The sequence below is a fragment of the Alligator mississippiensis genome, chromosome 9, assembly GCF_030867095.1.
Source record: "Alligator mississippiensis isolate rAllMis1 chromosome 9, rAllMis1, whole genome shotgun sequence".
Taxonomy (NCBI): Eukaryota; Metazoa; Chordata; order Crocodylia; family Alligatoridae; genus Alligator; species Alligator mississippiensis.
This window is the reverse complement of record NC_081832.1, coordinates 45292501-45304362: the sequence shown is the minus strand read 5'-3', so window position 1 is coordinate 45304362 and position 11862 is coordinate 45292501.

Below are 11862 nucleotides of genomic sequence, written 5' to 3'. Positions count from 1 at the left end.
AGCAGTTAGGCTAATGTTTCTATTTAAAATGAAATAGGTCACTGGCTAGGCCATGTCATCCTGTGGAAAATGAAATGTTAGTTCTAGGGGTAACATTTTGGAAGAACACTGAAAGAGACTGTAAAGTCTGGTTTCATTCTGACTGAATGGTTGAAATAACCATTATTGCTTGAAAAAGACTTGCAGCCTCCAGCCCCCAGCCCAACCCAGCCCAGCCCAACCCCACATTTACTTCTTTTTTGAAATATTTTCCAGCAGAGAGTCTGAGGGCAGGGATGGAAGATTAGCAATGCTAGAAACTAAAATCTGCTTAGCCACAGAATTAACCCCAGAAGCCTCCTGACACTCCCCATACAACTGGATAGGGCAGGAAGGAAATTTAGTTTTGTGTCTGCATTTGAGCCTGTCTCTTTACTAACTGTAACAAAATTAATTTTGCAATGAGACCACCAAACAGCTGTCAGGTTGCCACAACTCTCAGTGGCCCTTGACCTGCATTTAACTCAAACTAGTCAGAGTGGTGCATTTAGCTCAGAAACTAGTCTTTTTTCTTTGTCTCCTGTATCTTTAAATATTTAAGGAGGCTGCTGCCTGCAGTACCTAGGGCAGGGTGACCTGTTTGTGGGGGAAGGGGGAACACTGCCATCGCTGTCCCACAATCATGCTGGCAGCATCATGGCAGCTGGAAGTATATCACAGGTGCCACAGTGCCCAGCTGTGTTGTTACACCCCTGGCCTCCAGAGACAGGCAGCCATTTTGCATTCAGTGCAGTGCAGTCAATAGCAGAGAAGGTACAGGCTGTGCTCTCCCATTCAGACTTTAGTCCCTGCAACATGTTCTTGCTCATTGTTTTCTAGACTTGTTTAGAATGAAATCTTCTAGTTGCTTTTTCTGTAGTTGTGACTCAGAAAGTTCTAGATTGTTTTCCGTATACGGGTGGAGCCAGAGCCATCCCTAGGGGTGCGTGGGGCCTGGAGCATATCAGCCTGTGCAGGGCCCGGGGGTGGGGGTTGTTTGCAAGTGAGCAGAGCCAGCAGTGTTTGGCAGCGGCAGCAGTGGCAGAGCCAGAGGCGCTTGGCAGTGGCGGCACTTGGCATCTGCAGCAAGGCCTGTACAGCACTGTCCGTGGGGCCCCCCAAAGCGCAGGGTCTGGGGTAGTCGGCCCAATTTGCCCCCCAACTAGGGACAGCCCTGGGTGGAGCTAATGGGCAGCAGAAGCCCTCCACAACCTGTTGCTCACACATCTCACCATGCTGGAAGAGTCATTTTGGCAGCATAGCCTGGAACAACAAAACCAAGAAACAAGCAGAACTATGGACTTCCCCGTGTTCTTACAATTTGTCTTTGCACTACATCATATTTTCACCTGCTACAGCAATGATAATGAGTCTGTTGCTGATAGTGCTGGAACAAATCCAATGAACTGCTGCCCTCGCTCCCCCAGACAACTGTCTAGGAGTTTCTTTATCCATCAGCTGCTTTCCATCTTTAGCCCCCATCATGTGAGGCTGTGCAGTGTGCATTCAGACGAGGCTGTTCCACTGGCAAGTACATAATGGAGGGGTACAATCCTCTTTCAGAACCCGGCCATATGGGCCTGCCTGCAAACAGTGCAGGCGGGGCAGAGTGACAGAGCACTCAGCAGCCTCATAGACTGCCTGGTCACAGAGAAGGAGAATATCCTAAGGTGACGGGTCTTGTGGGGGATGAGTCACATTTATAATTCCCAGAGATGCTAGAACAGACTGCCTCCTAGACCTCCTGTGTATCCAGAAAGGCTGCACGTAGACAGTGCATCAGTCCACCTCAGCCAGGTGATCAGGATCATCTGCCAGCAGCAAGAGAGTGAGTTGGCTGATCCTAAAGGTTTGTCATACAGAGGCCCTGCAGATGAAATGCGCAGGGGGCTGTGACAGATGAGAATGAAGGGCAAAGCTTCTATCCATCCAGGTCATCCTTCAGCATATCCCAGATACTGGTGTGATTTCTGGAGTAAGCTTGTGTTGCTGGATTGTTTGACTCTCTGGGAGACCAAGGAAGTTCCTCCTTGGCTCATACACTCTATTGGCGAGTCACTGTCGTTCTTCCTCCTCCTCTGCTCCAAAGCTATCCTGCTTCTCCTGCCTCCTCCCATGACTTAGACCACAATGATGTAGCACAGATGAATTGTGAAGTAGCCTCTCTTCCCTCATACCCTGCTGGCTTTCCCATGTAGAACCCTCTGCTCCCATGCCATCCCTCGCTACTGAGCCTGATCCCAACAGCTGTCTCAGAATAGCTCTGTCTCTCTCCCAGACCTGCTTCTCTGTAAGTCTGGGCTTCTACTCACGAGTGAGATCCAGCCAGCGAGTGGCTGGTGCCCGAGTGGATCGACTAGTTGCAGCTTATTTAGCTGTGGCCCTGGCATCAAGTTAGTGCACCTGACTAGGTGGAGTTCATGACCAGCTAGTTACACCCTGGAACAACGTTGTCAGGTTAGACTCTTCTCAGAGCGCTCCTGAGACCAGGAAGCATTTCCCAAACCTTTTTGAGGGCACAAACATATGCTGAGTCCAAACACAACACCTGAGCCTTCTCACATCCCCACGACACAAAAATTCCTGCATTAACCTCTCCATGCCTCCAACAATCTTCCCATCTGAAAAAATAGGGTTCAGAGCATTTACTGACCTCCTGGAAGTGATGGAAGCCTTGGGCAATTGTGTAGAAGTAATTTGGGAACTTTGGGTGAAAGGTGCCATCTTAAGTGCAAAGTGTGATTAGAGGAGTCATCCATCATCTCTGCCATTTGTACACAATGCCCATTGCTTTTTCCCCTGCTTCTACATCTCACATCCATTACATTCCTATATTCTGTATATTCTTTTGGATTGTTTAGGAACCACCTTTGAAAAGAGTTGAATCTGACGCTGGCTTAATTTTAGATCATTCAGCTTCAGTGCTGTCAAACACCTCACACACTGTAATTCTCTTTATTTACAGAGCTGTACCTTTCAGCATGACCTCTGCAAGCAAGTGTCTAACTTGGCAGCAAAACCCACTGCATCACTGGCCTGTGCTAGCACTCCTTCATTCTTGCTCCACGCCCCATGGATTGAACAGAATGCTTGTAGAGGTATCCTCATGGAGGACTCAGTGAATTCATGCAATTTCATGAGCCAAGCTCCAAATTTCATTTGGAGATTGGCATTTGGGGAAGGCTGGATTTAAATTTCCTGGTTTGCTGTGTCACACCCTCTTAATCTATCAGCACACCATTTTAGTTGTTGGCGTCAGCAAACACAACAGTGCTCCCTAAAGAGATGCACAGGTAACCAACTGTCCACAATACCTCCATTAAAGTGAAAAGTTACACAGGCCACAGGTACACAAGTGGGATAAGTTTTAAGAAACAAAGCTTGAGGCATAAATCTGGACCGAATTGCATCATGACAGTCACACAGAAATGGGTGGGTTGTGTTGGATTGCTGTGGAGGACATGCAGAACGAAGAGGACATCAATCTGAAATGTGCAGACTGCAGGGGTATTGATGTGCCAGGGTCCTTTGCAACACTGCTTTCTATGTACATTGCTGCTGTGCATAGTGGAACACTGGAGGAAAGTGACTGGAAGTCTTCAACTTCAGCTTCCATGAGAAAGAGATGGCACTGTTTTCAAACTATAAGATAGCAGCACTGACACATCCCATCCCAACCTCCTTGGGCACACTGGCGATTACCACCAAATTATGATGAAATCAATGTCTTGCTTTCCACTGCTTGAGTACACACTTCAGTGCAATTCCTCCGCCATGCCAATGAGCAGTATTGACAAGAGTAGCAGCAAATGGTTCAGATAGACACTTCATTTTACACAACACTTAACAGACCAGAGTGGCCTTTTCCTCACAGGATGGTGGTGATCCACCCAAAAATGAGCTATACAGGCAGCAAATGAGGATAGCTTGCTCTGGTACTATCTCTAGTCTATGGATCACCAATCCTGGGTTTGGGACTGCCAGAGGATTTTACTGCAGGTAGGGGATGACCAGCAGGAGAACTTAAGGTGGAGTGCCATTTTCCTGGAAAACCATGCAGAGCTAGCCCTAGAGCTGTAGAGGCAGCCCCTCCATTCAATTGTCTGTGGAGGTGTGTGCCAATATTTATCTGAAAGCCAAAAACTTCCAGCTACTGCTGGTCTTATGTAAAGCTGAAGTCATGGGGCTGGCAGGAGGGTGGGAAGAGGGGGGCCTTGAGGTTCAAAGCAGTTGAGCTACCAGAAGGAGCTGCTCTCTCCTCAGCCTGCACTGCATAAGCAAGTACTAAATGACTGCACAGTAACTCGGGTTTCTGTGCACGAACATCTTTTTCATGATGCTACTGTGCTGTACTGTCACATCACAGGTGTTGCCACATGACGCTACTGGACAGTAGTATTGGGCTACTACGCAGTCAGCATCTCATGTAGATGTGGCTAGTGACCCTCTGTTGGAGATGGGCAGCTGGGTTGGCAGTGCAGGAGGGACTGCATCCATAGATTCTAGCAGCACTGACTGCTTTGTATCCAAGGAAAAAAAATCACGTGGTTGGGGAGGAGAGCAGGAAACAGGTCTCCCATTTTTTAGTCTAATAGCCAAGTAGTTTAGGACTACTGGTAGATGACTACTGTTTAGAAGGGGAGGGACCCTGGGTTCTAGCCCCTGGCCTGGCTCGTTGAGATCCACACCCTCAAGCTTAGCTACTTCCTCCTGGCCCCACATATCTCCCTTTCTTGACTGCTTATGGGACCAGCTTAGAGAGGAAGGCTGGAGAGTGAACAGACTAATATCAAAGTTGTGGCCTGGTAGTTAGACCAAGGTGAAATGAAGAGAGACCAGTAGTGCTCAACCTATGCCATGTGGACAGAAGCTGGCCCACAGAGCTGTCATCCAGTCTATGGGGAGCCCCACAGGCTACATGGGATGGCCTTGCATGCAAGATCATACCAATGCATGGGATCAATCTAAAGCCAGATCCAGTGTGTAGGGTTGGGCCAGCAAGTGGGGTTGGTCTCTGGTTGGTTCTGGTGCTTGGAGTTTGGTGCATAGGGTCAGTCTGCAGCCAGATCCAGTGTGTGAAGCTGGGCCAGAACACTGGATCACACCCATGGACCAAGCTTGCACACTGGCCCCACACTGGATCAAGCCTGCAGACTGACATCTCACTACTCATCTAGCCTACAAGGACAGATAGGGAGATGTGGGGTCATACCTCCGCTGGGTGAAGGGGCTTAGAAACTTGGCCTCCCACTTCCTTTGCGTGGGGTCTAACCCACTAAGTTATTGCACACAAACACAGAAAGGCCATCCTTCCCCGCACATTTTTTTGCCTGGCTACAGCACAGTCTACTGGGCATTTTCAGTAGCCAGGCAGATACTTGTGTATCCACGTTGCATGTGGAATAGGATCACAAACTGTACTTAACTGCCAAAAAGAATAGGTATGCAACTGGGTACCTGCCATTTGGATGCATAAAGTGAAACAGAATTCTGCCCTTAGCATTGAAGGCCAGAGAGATCATTAGATCACCTGATCTAGAGGTGGCCAACCTGCAGCATGTGCACCACAAGTGGCACAAGCAGCCTGTGTGTGTGGCATGCAGCATGTAACAGGGGGTCTTCTCAGGGTCGATTTAACCGAGGTCCACTCACCTGTTTCTGGGCTAACCGCCCACCTTCTTGCCCACCATGCCTTGTTGTTAATTAATTAGTTAAAGATGTAATTAAGCGGGAGGCTGCCCATTTCCTGCCCTGATGCCAGGGGGAGCCATCTGCAGCTCCATTCCTCCCCTACACCGCAGCCCAAGCCTCACAGATGGCATCTAGATGTTCTCATCATCACTGGCCCCGACACTGGGCCCCAGAATCCTCCTAATTGAACCCCGCCTGGATTCCTCTCATCAGGCGGTCTCATCAGCCTTCATACTAGGCAGCATAGCTCCCCAAACCACTTCCCCTTCGTGTGTGATTCCCCCCACCGGGACCTTCAGCTCACTAGCCCTGGCCCACCTTCCGGCCAGTCGGAGCCCCAGGCGTGCAGCTCTTGGGCGTTCCTCGCGGTGGGCCCCTGGCCTTTCCAGTCCTGGCCCCAGCATTGACCAGGCAGGGGAAGTCCAGACAGACCCAAGCCTATGGCCCTTTTCTCTCTCTCCGAGGGTCCACCCTCCAGCCCCTCCAAACAACGGTAACCCACCTGGTCACGGGGGCTAGGGGTTAAGGCGTCCCGACCTGCCTTTCACCAGGGCGGTAACTGGCCTGGCATTTCCTGGGCGCTCCTGCGCCACTGGGAGCCCCACCAGGCCACCCACTCCCGGCAGGGTGCAGTTTTAGGTCACGCCCAAGACCAGGAGCCTCCTTACCATCCCCCAGGTGATGTTGTTGTCTGGCCTCTAGCAGCTGAACTGCCCTGTTTATATGGGCAGCCCCAGATCCCAAAATGGCTGCCCTCATCAGGCACCTGGCAGCTGCCAGCTCCGGGCCCTTAAAGTGGCAGGCACCCGCAGTGCCCTGACACACAGCAGACTGGAGAGAGGCAAAGTGGCACACAGGACAGGAAGCAGAAAGCAGAGCAACAGATGGGGCAGAGAAGAAAGGGAAAGAAATAAAAAGCAGAGCAGCAGATTGAGCTGGGAGCACAGGGCAGGGAGAAGAGAGCAGAGCAGCAGATTAGGCAGAAAAAGAGGATTGGACTGGTACTCGGGGACAGTTTGAGACTAAACTGTGGTATACCTGCCAAAAAGGTTGTCTGCCACTGATCTAATCTGACCTCCTAACTATCATAGGTTATTGAAATTCATCTAGCAACTTGTGTTTTGAACCCAAAAACTTGGGTTACCATTTCAGTCCTCAAGAGTGAAGTGTTGTGCTAGAGGCAGAAATCAGAAGACTGGGGTGCCAGTGGTGCCTAAGGCTGCCATGGCAAGCAGATGGGTTACATGCCCAGATGATCCTTGCCCATCTACTATGGAAAAAAAAATCTTCCTAACCCCAACTCTGATCAGTATGATCCTGAGCACAGCTAACCAGCAATGCACGTGTAACACTGGATGCACCCAAGTATGTGCTCCCCTCTACAAACAGAAGGGATAGGTAGCTAGGTAGGAGTGCTATGAGAGGGATCTGCCTCTGCCCGTCCCACTCCCTCGCGCACCATGGGGGCCTCAATCTGCCCCCTCACCACTTCCCTCTCCCCCCACTCCTCCCCCTCCACAGACTTACCTGCTGGGTGCTATGTACGTGTGTGAGTCTGTCATTCCCAAACCACAGCCCCCAGCCCTGCTGCTGCCTCTCAGTCACTCCTGACCCACAGTACCCTGCATCATCCCAGGGCATGCAGGGATCCCCCTGCTCCCCCCCGGGGCTCCAAACTCCACACACACACCCAGACCCCCACACCTTCACAAATCCCGCCCCTCATACAAACCCCACCCCACTCATACAAAATACCTACATCATTTTTTAATTTTTCTGAATATAATTTTGAGTTTTTAGTTCTGCGATTAAAATCACAATTAATTGCGACTAATTTTTTAATCGCGCAACTAATTGTGATCACATTTTTTAAATCATTTGACAGCCCTAATAAATGCCCATAGTGCTTAAGGCTCTGAAAAGTTCCAGTGAAGTCATAGCTTTATAGGTGCTGAGAAAGTCAGGTCAACATTAGGTACCTACAAGCAAATCCAGGGGCATGTCCCAAATCCGGGGGAGCCCCTTGACACCCCTGTGTTCTGTCAAGCAAGCTTACCCCTCCCACTAAAGATATCCCCAAAAGTATCTCTGGATGGGTAGGTTTACACTTTTTTTCCCAATTTTCAATTGTTTTATATGACTACCATAATTGATAAAACAATGTTTTATGATTACTAAAGGTCTTGATGTTGTTTTAATATATAGTCTGTTACCTATGTGTATGAAAAATTTGCTGGTGGTACTTAAGGCTGCATCATTTTAAATTGGTGGTACACAATCTGTCAGAGTTTGGAAACCACTACTCTATACTAACAAAAGCACTGCCCAACATCAGGTAAAATCTTACAACAGATTACAATAGTCGTTACTACTTTCATAGGCCTTGTTAACCGATACTTCAGGAAAAACAGTGAACCCTCTTGGGTTCCCATTAATGTGGCAATGTTTTATTCCCTCTTAGAAGAACTCAGGCTGTTGAATATTGCAGCTGTGCTGGGGCAACTCACCTGATCTACCACTAGATGGCATCAGAAATTCTATATTGCTTAAGAATCTTCCATTTTAAAATGTAAAGCTGCCTGCAACAATATGGGAAAACTGATAAATCTCTCACACAGTCTAAAAAAGTCTTAAGGTGAGATGTTTCTCATCTCCGTTTCCATGTCAAAATCTACCCCAAAGGAAGGGATAATGAAATTGCTACTGATATTATTATTATATTGCTACTGCATATTAGCTAGAATAATTTGTAATAATTTGCATTTATCTAGTGCCTTTGTGAAAAGACACTGGGCTGTGAATGCAAAGAGCAAAAGTATTACATGCACTAGGAAGGGATATAACTCAGGAAACTGGGATTAAAGTGAGACCTTGTCTGCACAGAGAAACTCTGCAGCAGACAACAGCCTGAACCTCTATAAGGATGCTGCCAGACTGTGTGCAAACTCTTGTGGCTTCTGACAGCAATATATGGCTTTTGCTGGATCCATGTAACTCTACTTCATCAGCTGTGCTGGAAGGGCACAAAGTGCACCCTGAGAAGGCACCAGCTGCTGAAGGGACCACAGCAGCTGGCAGAAGACATGGACACATCTGTCCATCCTTTCTGCAAAGCTGCCTTTCACTCAGAGGTGTGGTATTATTCCAGGGGTGGATTTGGGGGCAGGGGGGTACAGTGGTGCAGTTCCTTATTACCTCCACTTTGTCTACTAAGTGCTTTATCTGGCCTTGTCTCACTAGAAACCCTAAATATTTTGTCTCAGCCTGCCCCAAAGCACATTTCTTGGGGTTGGCTGTTAAGCTGGCCTGCCGGAGTTCTTGAAGGATTGCTTTCACTGCTTGCACACATTCGTCCCACCCTTTGGTATAGACCACGATGTCATCAATATATGTCCCGGTATAACTCTGCTGGGGAGTTCCCAAACCACATCTGTGGTGTATAGCACAGAAACAGGCCTGAGGAGCCTGGGGAGCCTCCTGAACCATGAACAGCATGGGGGTATCAATAGGTCCCACCGCCTTGGGTCCTCTTGGACACACTGACAAAGCATACTTTTCAGGGTACCATTGAAACATCCCACTAACCCATTGGTCTGAGGGTAGTAAAGCAAGGTCCTGAAATGTTTAATTCTCAGCACCTGGCACATACCTTTGAGGACATAGCACATAAAATTGGTCCCCAGATCCGTTATGATCTCCCAAGGTATCCCCACCAAACATATTCACTTCATAAGCTCCTCAGCCGCCCAAGGACCAGTAACCATCTGAAGGGGAATAGCCTTCAGATACTGAGTGGCATAGTAGACCATGACGAGCATAAAATGATACCCACTGGAGCTTTTGGGCAATGTGCCCACCACATCCAACGTAATGCGGGAAAACAGGTCCGTAATAATAGACATTGCTTACAATTGCACTGTTGGGGGCTTCCTCTGACTCACCTTTTGACACTCAGGGCACCCTGCACATAACTGTTCCACTTCTTTATGTAGGTGAGGCCAAAAAAAATGACATGTCAAGTGGGCTTCCATTTTCCCCTTCCCCAAATGACTACACAGAAGATTCACATGCTGTCCTCTTCCCTGTCCCTTTTAATTCGACACAACCTATTCCTAAAGTCACAGCGGGGAAGCCTCCCACACAGCTCTGGCCAGATTACCTTCTGTTCTCTCTTTGCTACCTTGGTTTCCCAGACAGCTTGGAAGGTGGGTTCCTGTCTCTGTGCCTCCCTAAATTGGGTACCACTGGCCAGCCCCTCCATATTGAAGGAAGTCTCATCCCCCCATCACCTGGCACCGCTACCTCTTCTCTCAGCAGCCCTGCTTGACACTTCTCTTGGGCTCTAATAGCATCCAAGGGGGCATGCATCTCTGACCAATCTCTCCCCAGCACCATGGTGTATGGCAATTTTGGTGCTACTCCTATGGATATTTCTCTGGTGATTCTGTATGCAGTCACTGGGATCTTTCTATGCTCATACATTGAAGCCTGGACATGCATGCAAATCATTCTAATAGGTGTGGTCTTCACTGCTCCCTCATGCGGCATGAGATTAGCCCTAACTACGGACTGTGAACAGCCTGTATCTATGATTACCTGCACTTGTTTCCCAGTTGCTTCAATCATCGGTATGGGTGTTTCTGTGCTGAGTCCACCATAGCCTCCCCCAGTCTACATTTCATCATCTCAATCTGGGGCTGTTCCTGAGGGGCAGTTCTGCCCGCTTTCAGCTCTCCCCATGTCTCTGTAGTCAAAGGATAGCTCCATGAACTAATGAAGCAGTCCCTCACGATATGTCCCATTTGGCCACAGTGGAAACAAATGATTCCTTGCTGGGAGGTTCTCATCTCTATATTCTCTTTCCCTATCTTTTTATCCAGAGTCTTGAGGGTAAGTAGCCCCCCAATCTTATTGCTTCTTTCCCACTAAGGGTCAGCCTGGGCACTGTCAAAGTGCTTGGCCAGGCGTAGGGCCTCTGCCAAGGTCTTTGGTTGATGACACAGGACCCAGCTCTTTGTAGTTTCCTCCAGGTCAGCCAAAAATTGCTCCAGGCAGATCTCTGCCTTGGATGCCAACATGGGTTTCAGCCATTTGTCCAAAAGGTCTGCCAGGTTCTGCAGCAAGACCTTTGGCATTTTGTCCTCTCTCCTCTTCTTCATTTGGAATAACTGACAATATTGTTCCAAAGTACTGGCTAACCAATAAAGAATCTCTCTTTTTTCTTTGTCATAACCTTGGGCCTCTACCCTGGACATCGCTTGATATGCTGCCAGAGCCTGCCCCACCTTGCTGCCTGAGCCTGCCCCACCTTGCACTGCCAACTTGTTGGCCCATTTTACTTTCTCTAGGCCCACTGCTACCACTACCCTCTCAGAAGCTTCCAAGAAAGCCTCTACGTCATCCTCTCGAGTCATCTTTGGAACTTTGAAGTCAGTCATATTCCACTAGGTCTATTCGTTGCTAAGCAATTTTTTCATCCAGGGCTATCTGTCAAGCTGCCTGCTGCTGCTGCTGTAGAACCTGAGCCGTTAGGCTCAGAGTTTGCGGTAATGCCTCTGCCATCACACCAGGCTGTACGTCCATTTTCCCTTCTGAAATTAGGCTGAAGTTGAGTTTCCTAGCCAATGCACCAAGATGTCAATAATAGGTGCTGTAAGGCCTAGGTCCTTGGCATGTTGACATCTTCCCCATGTGTGTTTAGGCTAAGGAAGCACTTATTGTTACCTCCTTTAGACACCCTATGATGTTGCCTTCTTGCCTGCTATGACTTTGATGTTCCTTTTCTGTTGCTTGGGAGTTTGTTGCCCAGGGAGATCACCTTGGACTGCCAAGCCTTTCTATGGGGCTCCTCCTTCCCTACACCTCATCCTTACCACACCATGGCTTCTTAATTCCAGAATAGATCACCAGGGGCAGCCCTCCTTTCCAGAAAAGGGACTGTTTTGCTTCAGCCCAGGGTCAAAGAGACCAAAACCTGTGGCTCACAATCCATCCCGAGGACTGGTACTCAGCAGAAGCCACTGCCCTTTTAAGTCCAAAACCTCTGTTCGGGCCTGTGTAGTGGCCGGAAAAATTAACTCCAGTCCCAGCAAAAAAACCACAACAGGAAATGAAACAAAATGAAGAATGCAAGAAACAGTTCCTTCAGGCTCC